The 19998-nt window shown below is 33.2% G+C and overlaps 1 protein-coding gene across 14 annotated transcripts in view; it reads left to right on the forward strand.

Annotated features, from left to right (window-relative positions):
- Positions 1-19998, forward strand: part of HDAC9 (histone deacetylase 9) — an 858791-nt gene that overhangs the window by 789924 nt on the left and 48869 nt on the right. The window lies entirely within an intron of this gene.

Here is a 19998-nt window from a genome sequence, read left to right on the forward strand (position 1 = left end):
CATTTTTGTCACCGTGTATGTGTGTGTGCGCGCATATTTGTTGTTGTTGTTACTCCAACTGAATGAGTTTTACTGCCCCCATCTTCAGCAACACTGATCCTTTCTTCCATTTGCTCTAGATTATTGCTGAACTACTCTATTGAATTTTTCAGTTTAGTTATTGTATTCTTCAGCTCTAAGATATCTGCTTGGTAATATTTTCTATCTCTTGTTAAATTATCTGTTCATGCATTGCTCTCCTGACCTCAGTGACCATCCTTATGATCGATACTTTGAATACTGTATGGGGTAAGTCATTTTTCTCCATTTCATTAAGATCAGTTTCTGAGGATTTTTCTTTTGCTTGGAATACATTCATTTTCTTTGACTCTCTTGGTTTCTACACATTAGATAAAACAGCCACCTCTCCCAATCTTGACAGATTGGTTTCATGTAGATTAACTTCATCAATCAGCCCTGCTCCAGCTCCTGTTTACCTTTCGAACCTTTGTGATTGTCCAAGCTACAGTCTTTGATGTTAGTGGTTCCTAGTAGTTGAGTATGTGCCAAGACCTGTCAGTATCCCTAAGGCAAGGATTACAGTCAGCACCTACATGTAGGCTGACCAGAAGCTGCACCCTCAGGTAGTAGCTGGGAAAGTACAGTCAGGTCCTTCTATGAAGAAACTGTGAGATGGGAATATTTGTCTGTTCCTTCAACACTGTGCCTGGGTGTATAGCCTATCGGGTGAGGGGTGCTTCTGTGCCTGTTTAAAAACTTCTTTGTTTGCTGTAGTCCTGTGGGACTCATGAACGCATGCCCTGCTGGCTATCAGAGCTGGGTGATTGGAAGACCCGTCTTATGCATAGCAGCCATAAAAGTTGGGGTGCTAGATATGTCAATAAGCACCTTCCAGGGACACTTGGTTTTACTGTTAGAGTGAACCAGAGAGCGAAGACAGAAGTGCCCTCAAGCTCTTTCAGTCTCTGGTGAAAATCACAATCAACCTTGATGTATGCTAAGTAGAAGCCATACTCCTCAGGCAGCAGCTTGTAAAGTCTGTAGCCAAACCCCTTCCAGGGAAAGACTGGGGGATGGGCAATTTTGCTTGCTTCTTCTGCACTGAGCCCTCGTGTGTAGCCATGGCAAGTACTTGCACACTTGTTAAGAACTGCTTCTTTGTCCCCTGAGACTCATGAATTCAAGCCCTGTTGGCTCTCAGAGCTAGCTAATTTGGGAGCTCATTCCTTAGGTGGGAAAGTTAAAAGATAGGATACTAGATGTGTGGTCCACACCGTTCCCTCCTTAGTGAAAGTTGGGGGTTCCCTCTCAATTGTGCCTGGGGTGGGGTTTATGGCGAAAGTGTGTCTCAACCTTTCCTACCCATTTTGATGTGGAAATTTTCTCATTGGCTCAGTGTGTAGGAGTCACTCCGCGAGTGTCTGGATTTCTCTCAGAGGGAATTGCTCCAGGTGTAGCTGTACATTCAGTACATCCATGGAAGGAGGTAAATCCAGAAACCTCCTATGTCATCATCTTGGGCCAGAGGCATAAAAATATTGGCATAAACTCTTTTTTCTGTTTTCCATTTATGAAATCTCTAGGCTAAGAGATAGGTATTATTTCCATCTTACAGAAAGTGATAATGAGTCTCAAAGAGGATTAAGAAATCCGTTCAAAATCAAGCAGCCAGAACACATTAGATCTAAGATTTTAACCTGTATCTACATCGCCGAAGGTCATTCTTTCTTCTTTTTATCACATACATATTTTTCTGAATACTCTGTATACTTCACATCAAATTACCATGAGATTCACTTCAGATCAGAGCAAACTTTTGGACCAATTAATTGCAGTTATACAAATAATTCAAAATTTGTATGTATTCATTAAAGCTATCAATTCATTTATTTGTATAGTGAATGTATAGAAGTGTTATGACTATTTTATATATTTGTCTTTTTCATGAACTTGAAATATGACTTACTTATGAAATAAACATGTACCAAATCATTTTTTAAATCTATCATTCATGATATATTTTAACAGTAACTCATGCTTGTGCCTGTAGTATTTATGGGGGGAAACAAGTTATCTTTTCTCCCACACCCTGAACATATAAGTTTTATTGTCATCATTATCTTAAGACATATGGTGCTTCAACATGATTATTGTGCTATAATTATTGACGTAAATATGCACATTTTTAATTTGAAGGAAAATATGAGAGAGAAAACTTGAGCACTACTCAAGTCTTTATTGTATAGTTTTTGACAGCCCAATAACCCAAAGGATGTAACTATCTAATGATTAGTGTTATTATTAGTGGACTGCTATTTCAGATCACACAAATTCAAGGTGTCTAAGATTTTCTAACTATTAGAGTCTTTCTGAAATTCCTACAAACCAATGTCAAATGGAATGTTGGGTTTTTTTGTGGCAATTAAGGAGTGCAAAATTAAATGTTACTTCTACCTTATCAGTTGATGTTGGGCTGTTCTATTTGCCTACCAGGTAACATTTTACATATTTATCTATATTCTCAAATTACTTATTTGACTTTAAATATAGACACATTTTAAGGAAGCCGTCTGGTTTTAATATTTGCATTATTAAGGCTTATGCCAAATGTGCAGAAAATCTAACAGTAGGTTGTAGATTATGGCTCCATGGATGATTGACCTGCCCAGAAAGAAATGTTACCCAGTTGCAAAAGCCAAATACTTTTCCAACTATGCGAAAGGAAATTATGGATTTCACTGGCTCTCTTTGAGCACAGTGCTCTTATAATATCTGCATTTTGCCCACTGTATTCTTCCAAGTGAGGACTTCCAATGAAGATGGAGTACTTTTTCCTGTGATTGCTTTCTTTTTCTGTGTTTCAGAACAGATTCAAATTAGTCGTGTGAAGTTTTGTGGTATTCTTAATTTATCTGAGTTTACTAAAAAGCAAAATGGATGTGTTTTCTACTACCTTCCTTTCCCCTTATGCCTTTTATTTGCCTTTTTTTTTTTCTAATTTTTTTCCATTACAGTTGACATTCAGTATTATTTTATATTAATTTCAGGTGTACAGCATAGTGGCTAGACATTTACAAAGTGATCCCCTGATTAGTCTAGTACCCACCTGGCACTATATATAGTTACTACTATATTATTGACTATATTCCCTATGCTGTACTTTACATCCCTATGACTGTTTTGAAGCTACTAGTTTGTACTTCTTAATCCCTTCTCCTTTTTCATGCAGCCTCCCCCCATTCCCCTCTCATCTGGCAACCATCAGTGTTTTCTCTGTATCTATGAGTCTGTTTCTGTTTTGTTTGTTCATTTATTCTTTTCTTTAGATTCAACATATAAGTGATATCATATATTTGTCTTTCTCTGTCTGACTTATTTCACTTAGCATAATACCCTCTAGGTACATCCATGTTGTCGCAAATGACAAGATTTCATTTTTTATGGTGGAGTAATATTCCATTGTATATATGTATCACTTCTTCTTTATCCAGTCATCTATTGATAGGCACTTAGGTTGCTTCCATATCTTGACTATTGTAAATAGTGCTGTGGTGAACATAGGCATATATATATATATATATATATATATATATATATATATATATATATATATATATAAAATTTGCAAAATAGTGTTTTGGCTTTCTTTGGATAAATACCCAGAAGTGGAGTTGCTGGATCATAGGGTATTTCTATTTTTAATTTTTTTGAGGACCCTCCAAACTGTTTTCTATAGTAGCTACGCCACTTTGCAATCCCACTAACAGTGCATAAGGATTCCCTTTTCTTTACATCCTCACCAACACTTGTTTTTTGATTTATTGATGATGGCCATTGTGACAGGTGGATATCTCATTGTGGTTTTAATTTGCATTTCTCTGATGATTGGTGATGTTGAGCACATTTTCATATTTCTGTTGGCTATCGGTATGTCCTCTTCGAAGAAATGTCTATACAGGACATCTGCCCAATTTTTCATTGGATTGTTTATTTTTTTGGTGTTGAGTTGTATGAGTTCTTTGTAAATTTAGGATATTAACCCTTTATTGGAAGTATCATTGGCAAATATCTTCTCCCATTCAGTAGATTGTCATTTTGTTTAGTTGATGGTTCCCTTTGCTGTGCAAAAACATTTTAGTTTGATGTAGTCCCATTTGTTTATTTTTGTGTTGTTTTCCTATCTCCTTTGGCAGAGGAGATATAACAGAAAAAAATATTATTAAGAGCAGTGTCAGAGAGATTACTGCCTATGTTTTCTTCTAGGTGTTTTACGGTTTCAGGTCTTACATTTAAGTCTTTAATCCATTTTGAGTTTATTCTTGTATATGTTGCAAGAAGGTGGTCAGTCCAGCTTCATTTTTTTTTCTTTTTTTTTTTTGCATGTATTTGTCTAGTTTTCTCAACACCAATTATTGAATACACTTTTTTTACCCCATTGTATATTCTGGCTTCCTTTGTCATTGATTAAATGACCATATAGACAGGGGTTTATTTCTGGATTCTCTGTTTTGTTCCATTGATCTATGAGTATTTTTATGCCAATACCATGCTGTTTTGATTACTGTGGCCTTGTAGTGTAGTTTGATGTCAAGTAGTGTGATACTTCCTTCTTTGTTCTCCTTTCTCAAGATTGCTTTGGCTGTTTGGGGTCTTTTGTGGTTCTACATAAATTTTAAGATTATTTGTTCTAGTTCTGTGAAAAATGCCATTGGTAATTTGATAGTGATTGCATTGAATCTCTAGATTGCTTTTGTCATTTTATGGGCATTTTAGCGATGTTAATTCTTCCTCCCCATGAACATGGTACGTTTCCATTTATTTGTGTCGTCTTCAATTTCTTTCTTCAGTGTCTTATAACTTTCTGAGTACAGGTCTTTTACCTCCTTAATTAAATTTATTCCTAGGTGTGTTTTTTATGCAACTGTAAATGGCATTGTTTTCTTAATTTCTCTTTCTGATAGTTCATTATTGGTGTATAAAAATGCAACTTATTTCTGAATATTAATGTTTATATCCTGCTACTTTACTGAGTTCATTTATCAGTTCTAATAGTTTTTTGATGGAACCTTTTGGGTTCTCTATATATAGTATAGTGTCATCTGCAAATAATGACAATTTTACTTCTTTCTTTCTAATTTGGATGCCTTTTATTGCTTTTTCTTATCTGATGGCTGTGATAGGATTTCCAAAACTATGTGAATAGAAGTAGTAGACATCCTTGTCTTGCTCCTAATCGTAAGGAAAACGTTTTTAGCTTTTCACAGTTGAGTATGATGTTAGGTGTGGGTTTGTTATATATGACCTTTATTATATTGAAGCATGTTCCCTCTATTCCCACTCTGCTGAGAGTTTTTATCATAAATTGATGCTATATTTTGTCAAATGTTTTTTCTGCATCTATTGATATGATCATATGATTTTTATCTTTTATTTTGTTTACATGGTGTATCATGTTAATTGATTTGTGGATATTGAACCAACCTTGCATCCCAGAAATAAATCCCACTTGATCGTGGTATGTGATCTTTTAATGTGTTGCTGAATTCAGCTTGCTAATATTTTGTTGAGGATTTTTACATCCATTTTCATCAGGGATATCAGCCTATAATTTATTTATTGTCTTATTTTATTTTTTATTTTTTTGTAATGTCTTCCCTGTATACCCTTTTGCCTGGGATGTCTGTGGTCATTTTATTATGTGAGCTAATCCTAGAGATCACATAGACTGTTTACATAGAACATTTAGTGACATTAGAAGGATGTCACCTAATTTAAAGTTTGAGACATATACCTTTTCTCTACATTTTTAGAAAGACCAAGCTTGAGATAAAGAAAGGGATACAAGTATCATTGGCCAATCTTAAACATGCCCATATGGGTATGTAGATGCTAAAAATTCCAGTAAGGAATAATTGAAATAATTATTTTTGGCTATATTAACTATTTCATAACTTTTATTATCTAGACATCTTATAGTAAATTTGATTAAATTATTATAACAACCTAAATACCATTTTGCCCCTTTCCATTGGCCATCTTCAATTATATAAGCCCAATCTAAAATGTGTTCATCGTGAACTAAAGAAAGAGAGATTTAAAGCATCTGTACCTTTCAATATTTTTTTCCATTGAGATTTCTTGGGGTTATGGATATAAACAAGAATATAGATTGCCCACAAGCTACTTTAAGGGTAACAGATGGATTTTGGTATATTGAACTTTAAAAGGTAAATTTTGGTGTGTCAGATCTATTAGTATACAGAGTAACAAAGCTAAGAGGAATAAGGATTTTTAAAAATAAAAAATGGAATAGAAATATATGTGTATTGTACATTATAATTTATTTGAAAAAAGGAAATGAAAATATAATATTTGAAACAATTTAAGGAACAAAGAGTTCTTCTCACTTCAATGACAATATAATTTATAATCCAAGGCCTGGTTTTCTGTATTTTTTTCCTGTGGTTCAAAGGTCATCATGACTAACAGCATGACTACATTGAAGTTTTAAATTTCATTCCTTTAGAAAAGTAATATATAAGGCATATCGCATGTACCTCACCATTTTAAAAAGTGCATACGTACAGTTTTCATAGTGGTTTTACGTGGTAAGCTCTAGTTAAGAAAATAAGAAAGGACGTCTTTCAGATACCAGTTGTGCAATTTCAAATCCTAATTTTCCTTCAAACTCCCTTTTCAAGTGATTAATAGGGCAATTATAACTTATTATCTGGGATTTCACTTTTACAAATAACAAAATGTAGTAAAGGTTGAGCTTAAAACATTGGCAGAACCTACTTTGGCTCCTCAACACTGAACATGCAATTGAACTCAAATTAGGAAGGTCAAGAAGGGCCTTTTTGAGGGACTCTGCACTTTGTCAGATGTATTTATTCATGTGCAGAGGATTAGAATTCATAAACATTTTGCCAGTTTTTTTAATGCTATTTCTTTTCCTTGTTGTTCTTGGCTAAGCCATGTCAATACAGCAAAATGCTGCTTCATATGGCTGATTATCAGCAGAATAATATGTATTACATAACCCAAAGGAATTATAAAATCAGCAGGAACTCTTGGCTCCATATCTCAGTGTAGATACATAGATGGGTACCAAAAAGACTTGATTTTTATGAAATTAATTTATCTGAGTGTTATACCCAAAATAGGCATTTTTTTTCCTTTTTAAATATTTTTTTTTATGAAAGTGATCTAGTTAGCAAAACATCTCTTAACTATTCTTTTAAGAAATGTGCACAGGATCAGTCAAAATAATATACTATTGGATTAAAACTAATTTGAGCATGGTACAGGAAATTCCTAGAGGCAACTGATTTTGAAGACATATCACAAGTCCATATTTTTCTTTTTCTTGGCAAAGTTTAGAACTTAGATTTATCAGTCCAATTAGTGTATGATGAATATTTTTGAACTTATTCAGTGAAGCACTTAGAAACACCAGCTTAGAGTGTACAGAAAAATAAAGTGGCTATCCAAATGAGAAGAATCATTAGGTTCCTTGGAATGGCATCAGAGATACTTAAGTGAATAGTCACATCTTTTTTAGAAGTAGTTATAGGAACATCTGTAAGGTTCTCAAAGAAACTGATTTTGGTAATCTGCATTTGTGCTGGCTGCCAATGTCATAGTTGCTATGAGGCCAGATTTGCTTACTGTTTTTGCAAAGCCAATTAGCAACACCCTGGGTTGCTTCCTGTGAAAAAAAAAATTCCCAAAAGGTGAGAAAAGCTTAAGCAGTGGGCATGCCTATGCAATCTAAAATAAAAACACTGAAAAACTTTAGGAAGCTAAAACGAGAGGACAGACAGTATTAAGAGCCTTGGGTAGTGAGTTGAGAACATAGCCATTAAAAGACCACTTGTTAAAACAGACTAAATGACAGTTTTAAGCTTGTTAGAGAAAAAAAATTCCATAGATATGGAAGCTGTTGAGATGATGCTACAACTTCTGGTACTGAAGGGTCAGCATATATTTGAGTCTATAGCATGTATTTTCTTGATCTCCCCATTCTTTTAAAAGTTTAGCTTCTAGGTCCTTCCTTCCTTCCTTCCTTCCTTCCTTCCTTCCTTCCTTCCTTCCTTCCTTCCTTCCTCCCTCCCTCCCTCCCTCCCTCCCTCCCTCCCTTTTTCCCTCCCTCCCTCCCTCCGTCCTTCCCTCCTTTCTTCTCTTTCTCCCTTTCCTCCTTCCCTCCCTCCCTTCCTTCCTGCCCCTTTCTGGTTGGGCCCCCCTCCCCTTTCTACTTTTCTTTGTAATAAGGGTTGTCTCCTGTTGAGTAGGCTCAGCTGCTTTCATTTGACTTGGATTTCAGCAACAGTGGCTAAACTTAGTGATTGTGGATGTTGATAATCTTTCCAAGATGACTTTTTGCTCTAAAGCTGCTGAAAAAGTCTCTTGAATTGACTCTAGTAAGTGTTGACAACCACCCCTGAGGTGAACTCTTGAGATGTTGTTGTCCAAGTTGCTCATCAGGGGTTTGTTTTCATTAGATTTTGAATGGGGAAGTAGTTTTGCCATCTTTTTCATCCTTTAGATTATGTATGGCCGACTCCATTGGGGAATTGGTGTGAATCTGGGAAAGCTTACAAGCTCCTATTTTGGAGCTTGCAATTCATGAGTAAAGGAAGGAAAAACTGGATACAGGGAAAACGTATGATAATCCAGAATAATATTTTTCCATGATCTTCTCTTAGACTTTGAAACCTATCCACACTCTGAAAGAGAATGTAAGGATAATCTAAAGAGTAAAATATTTGGAAAATATTATTTGAAGCTATTTCCCATGTAGATATGGCCTATGGTGTTGCATTTCTTATATTGAACAAGGTTTATGAGAAGCAGAGCCAAACTGATTGTGGATTTTTTGTTTGTTTATCTGTTTTAGCAAATGCTAAATGAAGTAGAAGTTACCTGGATAATTAAAAACTCCATTATGCAAATCTTCTGTACTGTTTGTGTTTAGGCTTTTCAGAAGGTGTTAAAAAGAATATGGCCAGGAATCTGGACATTTGATAGCGGTATGATTACCAATAACAGAAAGAAAACATTTATTTTCAATGATGAAGAAACATGCCAAGACATTCATTTATATATACATTCTTTTGGTACTTTTATCGGGCATCTACTTTGTGCCCAAAATTTCTGATACAAGTAAAAATTAAAAAATAAATTGGAAATGTAAGACCCTTTTTTTAGCTATACCTGGATGGAGGAACATTTTAATAGAAGAAGTAACATTTAACATTGGTCTTGAATAAAAATGATATTTTGAGAAGCTAAAGTCAAAGGACAGGATTTAATCTCTTATAGTGGAAATGCATAGATAAAGACTTTGAGACGTCTTAGAATTCACTAATGGCTCTTTTTTGGATTTGTTTGTTTTGTTTTTGGTAGAAGAGAGGCTGCTTTAATGGAATAAAAGTAAATAATTAGGCTGGATTCATGGAATGGAATATCATGAGGAATTAGAATTTCCATGGAAAATATAGAAGTATTCAACAATTGAGTACCGTGCTTCGGGGTATTATAAACAAACTAGTGTACAATTTTTGGAGACAGCAGAATCCCACACAAGAAAACAAAAGTTTATTAAGGAAATAATCATTAGGAACAGTTTTCCCCAGATTATTAATAAACACAATAATACTCTATCAGTGGTATGCTGGGCTTGGACCTTAATAGTTTGTGAGAGCTCATTGTGTGTGTCTCTACTCAAATCTGAGTTCGGTGACATCACATTGGTAGCTTGAAATAGGCCGTGGTGAGAATATTTACACCACAGAAATCAGCAAATACTACAAATTACAGCTATTTCTTAGACAGCCAGCTGTAAAACATTTACCAGCATACCACCGCTACATGATGTGAAACAGGTCTTCTTAGCAGAAAAATCAACATTTGGAAAACAGTATATTAAAAATCTCTTTACTAAACAAAAAAACTAAGGAAAAAACAGTTTAAAACATGCAAATTAGCAGATAAAAGAAGAGGGGAAAAAAAAGCAAGTGAGGGTAAAAAAACCAAGGATCAAAGAAAATGAAACATGAGGACTTACCAAGAACAACTATCAAATTTAAACTTATTTGCAAAAACAGGGACAAGGAAACAACAAGATTTTTGGCATGTAAGATTAATTACGTCTTCTTTATAACAACTGATGTCTAAAATATGGACATTATGCAAGGAAACTGCACTGAGCAAACTTTCCTTCAGTGTTATGAAACTTCAGTTTAACATGCACCTTTCAATATATAGTATTTCCCTTGCTCAAAATGTTTTCTCGTTATGTTGCATGTCTACAATCTTAACCTCAATGCTTAAACATAAATATCAATAGTCTGAATTACCCAACTAATTGCATTTATTGTCTTCTTTCTAATAGACCATATGCCCATTATAGTCTATTATACCATAATTTTTACCTTTAAATTTGTTTTTAATTATTTAACTAATTATTGCCATAGGTGTTTAAATATGCATTACATACAAACTTTCCATAGTTGTGTCATGGAAATTATGGGATACTATTTGGATATGATAGTGAATAGAGGCATTTCCTTATAGTCTTCCTTCTTTCATTCAATGGCTGATACATTGTGTAACTTACATTTCTCCAAGGTGTGGTAGCTTTGGGTAAAACTCAACTAATAGAACAATAACCACAATAGTAATCACAGAATCTGTAATAGTCCACTTGTCCCTCTTATTTTATGCAAGGAATTTGTTCAGTACTTCATGTGAGCTCGATGGCCGTGACTGTACCCTTTGCCTCTTGGTCTTCCTGATACTCTCATAAAACTTGTTAGGTTTATATCACTCCTCTTGGCTAGAGATGTTTCTTTACTGCTGTGTGATAAAACTCTTCATCATCTGCATGTACACAGGATGCAGACAGACTCACTCTGAATAAACTTAGTAGTCTGTCAGTGCAATAACTTCATTATCAATAGAATCCACCCTGATTTACTTTTTTTTTTCAGTATATATATATATATATATAGTCAAGGATTTTAGTGACTTCAAATGAATAAAAGGGGTTATTTTAAGAATGACTCATGAATCACAATATGGATAAAATTATAACCAGATTTACTTAAGCAATCAAATTAAACATATACAACTAATTGCAGACATCTCTAAGACAATTATTTAAATGAGAGTTGAGTTTTAACCACCAATCCCTACTCACTAGGGATTTGATAATAGTCAATCAGCAGGGTGGGTCAGGTCTATATTACAATCTGCATCCCTTATCCCCTTGGTCTTGATCATCATATTCTTTCATAGTTACACAATGTCTTTGATCTTGAAACTGAACCCTTTCTGCATTTTCTCTGAGTTGCTTTGCATGTTATAGGGGGACTTTCAGTTCTCTTTGTAAGTGAATTTGTGCCCTGTATCTAAGAATATAATTTATTGTTCTTGCTGCAAATTTGTAATCTCACTTTGTTCTTAGAGGCACCATAATATAGTGGAAAGAACATGGACTCAAGAACCAGACTTAGTTTCACTATTCCCTTATGTCAGAAAATATATTCTCTTTTTAAATTATTTTTAATTGTAAAATACAATATTCTTGCAGAAAACTGCATAAGACATGAATGGACAGCTCATTGAAATATCACGAATAGAGCAAATGTACAACCATCAACCAGATCAAGAAATAGAATAATGTCAGCACCTCAATAAACTCCATATCCTCTTTCCCATCAGTACTCCTTTCTCATTTCTGAAAGCAAACAAATTTCTGGTTTCTAAGAAAAGATTTTAATTTACCTGTTTTTGAACTTTATATTCATGAAGTTATGCAATATATATCTTTGTGTCTGACTTCTTTTGCTCAACATTATGTTTGTGAGATTCATCCATGTTGTTGTAGCTAGCTAGCTATATATAGTTCATTCATCTTCATTATTATTATAGTATTCTATTCCATAAAAAGAATTTGTAGGAAAATGTCACGGTTTATCAATCTATTCTAGTTTTGATGATTGTAGGAAATTTTTCCAGAGTAGGGGGGCCATTATGTACAATGCAGTGATGGACATTTTATATACGATTCTTGGTACATTTGTGCATATGTTTCTGTTTAGTATATATCTAAAAGTGGTATTGCTGGGTCTTGGTATATGCATGTGTTTAATCTTTGTGAATAATACCAAACTGTTTTCCATAGTGGTTGTCACAATTCATATTCCTACCAGCAGCATATACTATTTTCATTGTTCCCGTATCCTTCTAACATTGGTATTGTTAGTCTTTTAAAATTTTAGACATTCTGTGCAATGTGTAATAGTATATCATCATTGTTTTGACTTGCCACAGTACTGGTGAATTAATATATCTTTCATCTATTTACTGATTATTTGTATACATACCATATTTTGAAGAACCTATTCAAGTCTTTTGTCTACTTTCAGATTGTCATTTTTCTTACTGATTTGAGCAGATCTTTATAGATCTTCTTTTTGGTTTCATGTGTTGAAACATCTTGTCTGTCTTTTAATTGTGTCCTTTCAAAAACAAAAATAATTTTTAAATGTAGTACAATTTATAAATAGTTTCCTTTCTGATTAGTTCTTTTCATATTCTGTTTAAGTATTTTTTCTGTATACCAAAGTCATGAAAATATTCTTCTTGTTTTTTCCTTAAACTTTTATTTTTGACTTCAACATGGTGATGCATGGCTTTATCAGTTGAATATGTGTTATATATGGCTTAAGATAAAAGTCAAGTTTTTTTGTTTTTTATTTTAATGTAAATATACATTTCAGCCTGTACCATTTATTGAAAAGACCTGTCCATTTCTCATGGCATAGCAATGGTATCTTTGTCCATATAGACATAGAAATTCTACTCTATACATCTATTTGTCTATCTTTGTGACATCTTCACTGGTGTAGCTTTGTAAGAAATTTTGGGATCTGATAGGACAAATCTTCCAGTTCATTTTTCTTCATGGCAGTCTTGGCTACATTTGTCCCATCTGTATTCTCATATAAAATTTTAGAATCAGCTTGTGCAGTTACACAAAACACATATAATTGGATTTGATCCACTACTAAAAGCAGAGATTATCACGTTGTAATAAATAATTTTGTTAAGGGACAGTTTCTGTATTTTAATGATAAAGAAAATTTGAACACAATGATGAAGAAAAATTAAACTACAAAACCTAACTGAAAGAAAGCTCATAACTCTATGTTAGTATCAGATAACGTGGACTTTAAGATGAGAAAAGGAACAGAGATAGAAATACTTCATAGTAAATCTTCCACACATCTGAGAAGATAAAACAATTCAAGTATTGTGTATCTAATAACATAGCTTCAAAACAAGTCAAGTAAAACTTGAAAGAAACAAATGGAAAAATAGGCTGAACCATAATTATTGTGACAAATCTTAATACTCCTCTCAGTAACTTACAGGAAAGAAGATGATAAAAAGGGAAATATCTAGGAGATTTAACACCTTAATAAACTTTCCTTCATTGAAATGTATAATAGAAAATACCCAATAGTAGCATAATATTTTTATTTTCAAGGACACTTGTAATGTTTTCAAAAATAGACCATTTTGGGGGCATAAAGAAAGTTTCAATTAATTTCAACTAATTCAATTCATAGAGTATTACTATCTCTTACCACAGTGAAATTAAACTAGAATCAATACAATATATAACATAAACAAATGAAAAGACATATCATATTCATAGATCAAAAGACTTAATATTTGTTAAAATGACTATACTATCCAAAGTGATCAACAGATTGCAATGCAATCTCTGTCAAAATCCCAATGGCATTTTGTTTTAGAAATAGAAAAAAACAATTCCAAAACTTATATGGAACCACGAAAGACCACAAATAAATCAATCTTGAGAAAGAAGAACAAAGCTGGACTCGTCACACTTCCTGATTTCAAAATACATTACAAAGCTACAGTAATCAAACAAGCATGGTACTGCCAATAAATACAGACATATAGACCAATAGAATAGAATAGAAGGCACAGAAATAAATTCACACATATGAGAATGGTCAACTGATCTTCAACTAGGGTACCAAGACTATATAATGGAGAAAGTCTCTTGAACAAATGGTGTTGGGAAAAGTGGATATCCACTTATTAAAGAATTAAACTGGACTCTTATCATATACCATACACAAAAATAAACTCAAAATGGATTAAAGACTTAAATGTAAGACCTAAAATTGTAAAATCCCTAGAAGAAAACAGGGAGAAGTTTCATGACATTGGTCTTGACAGTGATTTTATAGCTATGACACCAGAAGCTCTAACAACAAAACCAAGAACAAACAAGTAGGAATACCTCAAACTCAATAGCTTCTATACAGCAAAGTAAACAATCAACAGAGTGAAAATGCAATCTATGGAATCCAAGAAAATATTTAGATGTGATAACGTGTCCATTTCCAAAATATATGAGAAACTCTTACAGCTCAGTAGTAAAACAAATAAACAAAAACTTAATAACCTGATTTTTTAAATGGGCTAAAGCCTTGAATAGGCGTATTTCCAAAGACAATGAATGGCCAACAAGGATATGAAAAAATGCTTAACAACACTAATCTTCAGGGCAATGCATATCAAAACCACAATGAGATATTACCTCACATCTGTCAGGATGTCCGGATGACTATTATAAAAAAATAAAAATAAAAAACCCTGAGTATGAGTAAGAATGTGGAGAAACTGGAACCCTTGCACACTATCAATGTAATGTAAAATGGTGAAACTACTGTGTAAAACAGAATAGAGGGCTTTCAAAAATGTAAATATGGGACTACCATATTGATCCAGAAATTCCACTTTTGAGATTTATCCAAAAGAATCGAAATCAGGATCCCGAAGAGATTATAACACTGCTATGATTCTTCTACTCACCATAGCCAAGATATGGAAACAAGCTAAATGTCCAGTTAGCCAACAAATGGGTAAGAAAATGTGGTTTATACATACAATGGAATCCTATTCAGTGTTAAAAAAGATGGAAATTCTGCAATATGTGACAACATAGGTGAACCTAGAAGACATTATACTAAGTAAAATAATTCAGTTGCAGAAAGAGAAATACTGCATGATTCCTCTTATATGAGGTATCTAAAATAATCAAATACATACCATCAAAGAGTGGAATGGTGGTTGTCAGGCTGAGGGAGTATGGGGAGTTAACTAATTTAAGGGCATAAAGTTTCCATCAAACAAGATGAATAAGCTCTAGAGATTTGCTCTACAATATTGTACCCATAGTCAATAAACATAGTTGTATAATTTGAAATAAAAAAAGGTAATTAAAAAATCTCATATATTTTGGAGATTTCAAAATATACTCATGTGTCAAAGAAATCACAATGAAAATTAGAAAACATTTTAAGCTGAATGATTATGAAAATATGAAATATCAAGACTTGGATATGTATAAAGCTGAATTCAGAGAAAAAATATAAAGCTTTCAATGTATATATTAGGATAGAAGAAAGATTAATATTAAAGATAGAAGCATACATATCAAGATATTAGAAAACTATAGCAACAAATTAAGCATGAAGTAAGCAAAGGAAATATAGAGAGGAAATAATGAAATAAAAAACAAACATATAATCTATAAGATTTTAAAAACTCAAATTTAGGTATTCAAATAACCAACAAAATTAATGGAACTATAGCAAGACTGATCGACAAAGAAAAGCCCTGCATTACCAGCACTCAGAATGAAAATGAGGCCTTTACTACAGATTTTAATGTATTAAAGGGATTAGAAGAGAATATTAAAAAAAGAAACTTAACATAAAAATTTTTGAAATTTTATTTGAGATGGAAAAATTCTTACAAAAATACAACCTTACAAAAACTGAATCAAGAAGACGTTAAAGTTGAATGGTACTATAATTATAAACAAAATTGAATCTTTAATACCAAATTTACCAAGAGAAAATATCAGACCCCCATATAGCTTCATCAGGGAATTCTAACAATAATTTAACGAACAAAAAGTACCAGTCTCATACTGTTTTAAAGAGGCGTGGAGAGAACAGTTCACAACTGATTATTTTTGAGACCAGTATTATATTGATATCAAAACTAAAAGGAACATTATAAGAAAGGAATATTATAGGAAATCTTGCACATAAGTGTAGTAGATAAAATCTGAAATAAAATATTAGCAGTTCATCAATATCTTAAAAACACATCACAAAACTGGGTTCAGGCCAGGATATAACATATTAAAGTGCAAAATAAGTCATTATAATTCACCACATTAAGAGAATCAAGAAGAAATATAACAATTTCAATAGATGTTTAAACACCAGTTGATAAACACCCAATTATGAACTATTTTTGAAAAACTGGGAACAAAAGGAAAATGTATTAAGTTAGTAAAGCTTATCTACAAACAATTGTATATAGTATATATCAGATTTCAAGGTGAAATAGGAGGACTTTTCTTTGACATCAAAAACAAGACAGAGATGCTCACTCTTACTACTTCATTTCAACATTGCACTGATTGTCCAAATGGTGCAATAGAGTAACAAAAAGAAATTTAATATATAAAAATTGGAGAATTACATAATCTCTTATTAGTCACAGATCATGTAATTGTGTATGTAGAAAATCTATGCAAAATTATTTGCATATACATTATTGGAATTGATAAGTGTAACAAGATGGTCAATTTAAAAATCAAACTTACAAATCAATTAAAACATCAATTAAAACTCAATTACAGTATATTCATTTAAAAATGAATTATCACTGTTGTCTTTCCTAGTCTTTCACCCTCAAATCATGTCCTGATTATATCAGGCACTCAAGAGGAAGAACCTAGTCTACCTCGGTGTGTTAGCTACAGAGTGTAGGGTCTCTCTCTCCATGTTTTCTTAATTAATCCTTGCTCCCCTCCATTCATTCATTCATTCAACTGTTTTTAAAAATGCCTATTGTATACCAGGCTCTATCTTTGCCTTTAAATAGCTCACAACAAAGTACAGAATGGCAGATACAGCTGACTACAATATAATGTGTTTAGCAGAGTAAACAAGAGTATTTGTGTGGAAAGGAAACACAGGTGGAAGCAATTTGCTCTATCAGAAATTTGGGAAAGATTTCACAGAGCAGGCAATATTTGTGCTGGTCCTTGAACAATTTAGTAAGGTATCACCAATTCAAAGAAGGTTGGAGAAAATAGAAATCAGAGGGAACAGAATAAATACAAGTATAGAAGTGTGAAAATACTTGGCATATTTGGGAAATATAAAAGCTAAAGAGTAGTTAGTAGATCCTTTGCTTGATTGATGTGTAAATCTATCCTCATGTACCGGTTATATTTGCAAAGTCTCTGTTTAGCTTCTTTTTTGTCCTGTCTGAATCATGAAAATAATGGAGTTGATTTGCACGTCTCATAAGTACAGAGTATGTTTTAAAACTCTTACACAAGAGCTTCTCCAAAAATATCCCCTGCCCATTTCCATAAATGCATCTTAGCCAACTAAAATGATTTTTGATGATTTAACTGATCTGATTGTAAAGAATCTGAAAATTACCTATTCACAACATGATAATGGCCACAATTTTTAGGTGTTTTAAAGTAGCTGTAATACTTGACATTACACAGTATGTGTAACTTAATAAACATCTGAATTGTATCAATACAGTATTGCAACTTTCTATAAAAGACATAGAAAAATAAATTTCTCTGACACTGAGACTGAAAATTTGTATAAAGAATTGCTGTAAGTAATAGTTGGCAATTAAACTTTGGATAAAATAAAGCTGAGTGAGCGCTTTGTGTGTCAAGAAGTTGTGTTAAAATTATCTAGTGTATCTTATAATTCCTTGATTATTATTACTTGATAGAATTGCTCAGCAAAGATGGCATGATGGGTATGTGATATTTCCTACATTTGCATATGCTTTATCTTACTATAATTTTTGCATGCAAAAGTTCTCTGGTTTGCAAAAACTACTTCCTTATGTATGTTTTAATAACTCTTACTAACATTGATTAGCCTCAGTAATCAATGTTTTTGCTACATCTTATTGGCCAAACTAAATGCATAACCAGCTTTACTGAATATTCTCATTTTTGCTTCGCATTAATAAAAAGTGACTGTTTAATATTATTTCATTACAGTTAGTTACTAGAATACTAATAATGACCAATACTCATAAATATTTATTAAATAGATGTTTCGATCAGATTTTTTTAGTGGTTATAATTGTGAATGATTAAATCAACAAACTCTAGAAAAGACAACTCAATTCTGTGGTCCCTCTATACAAGGTTTTAATTTTATGAAAACAGACTCTAAATTCTGCTTGCCTTCTTGCCAACTGAGAGTATTACCCATTGCCTTCTGTGCAGTGCTACCCGAGAAAAAACTAAAGAACTTACATTGAGAATTTTCTGAATTCAGCTCTGTGTATACCCTCAAAATGAAACAAATTGGGGCAATTTACTGAAGGTTAAATCCTCTAAATGACATTCACCTAAAACATGCAAGGAAATGGCTTGGGAGGCTTAAATTATCAATGTAATTGCCTTAATTCTCTAGGTTGCTTTTGTAAGTAGACACAACTTGATCGAATCTAACTGATGATTCCAAATTGGAGGTTTAGGGTTGTTTGTATTTTTACCCTCAACACCCTGAATCGCATTTACTTTCTACGTAACCAAGTCTCACAAATAGGCCAGAAACTTTCATGCAAGAGAGTTCCAGAAGTGAGGTTTTTACATTAATGATCTCTGTAGCCAGCACCTTTCAATTTGTCAGCATTTTTATCCTAAAGTCACCGGAAAGCTTTTTGAAGAACTAAGTATGCTGATAGCACCTTGTGCTTTTGTTCTTAAATATTTGAACATAGAGTGATGTCTCAAAACATTTTATTACTAAATTCTGGTTTCTATTAAAAATATTCTCTAAGCTCTGAGACAGAAGTGAAAGGAAAGATTATTTATATGCAAGGTAGCTCAACCCTGTCTAATTCTTGAGTAAGAGTATTCCAAGTAACCTTCCGTTTATGATTCAGTAGTTACTCTGAGTGAAGGGAGTGTTACCAGGATAATATATTCTTGAAGACACTACCTGAAATACCAGATTTTTTAAAAATGATTTTAACAAGATTTTAGAATTTAAGATCGCAGAACCTTTCACCAACACTGTGTTGTTTTATTTTCTTTCACCAAGCTGTATTGCAAATAAACCTTTTGATGTTTTAAAGGTTTTTTTCTTTTTTTTTCCTTTTTCTGGCAGCTAAGAAAAACACTCTGGAAAGTTATATTTAGTGAATTTACCCGTGTATAAATATTCCTCAGCTAGTCTGTTATCCTATGGCATCTGGAAGAAAGGTGCTATTGTCTTAGAGTCCATGATTGAAGTACAGAATAATCAATTCAGAAAGACCCTGGAGGGAAGATTCACTTACATATGCTGTGGAAACTTGGAATCCCTGAGGTTTTTAGTTTTCTTTTTTTTTCCTACAGACCGAGAGACATAGATGCGTTAATGCTTTGGTACAATGTCTAGTGACATCGGTTCCCATTCATGCCATATGATAGTTTGACCATCAGTTTATATTTGAGACTACCAACTTTACATTTTCTAAGAAAACTCCTTTTTTCTTAGTTCCTTTGTTACTATTGCTTTCCTTGCTTCCTGGGTCACAATAACTGGATGGCTATTCTGTTTGCAAGTGTTCTGGCTATTCAGCTCCTGCAGCTCTACACCAAAGCTACATCACCAAGGTATTCCCAGGGATGCATCATCAGATTTCGTTCTGCCAAAACTTTCCATAAATTATTTAAAGCTCTTCTTCATTTCTTGCAAAGCAATGTTTGCTGAGCTTCTCCATGAAAAATTAGTGTAATTCCAGGAGATCATGATAGCTTTGCAAGACAGGAATTTGTCCTGTGCTTCCACTGGGACATCAGCAGAGTTATGGACACAGTAGAAGTGAAAA

The sequence above is a fragment of the Rhinolophus sinicus genome, linkage group LG09, assembly GCF_036562045.2.
Source record: "Rhinolophus sinicus isolate RSC01 linkage group LG09, ASM3656204v1, whole genome shotgun sequence".
Lineage (NCBI taxonomy): Eukaryota > Metazoa > Chordata > Mammalia > Chiroptera > Rhinolophidae > Rhinolophus > Rhinolophus sinicus.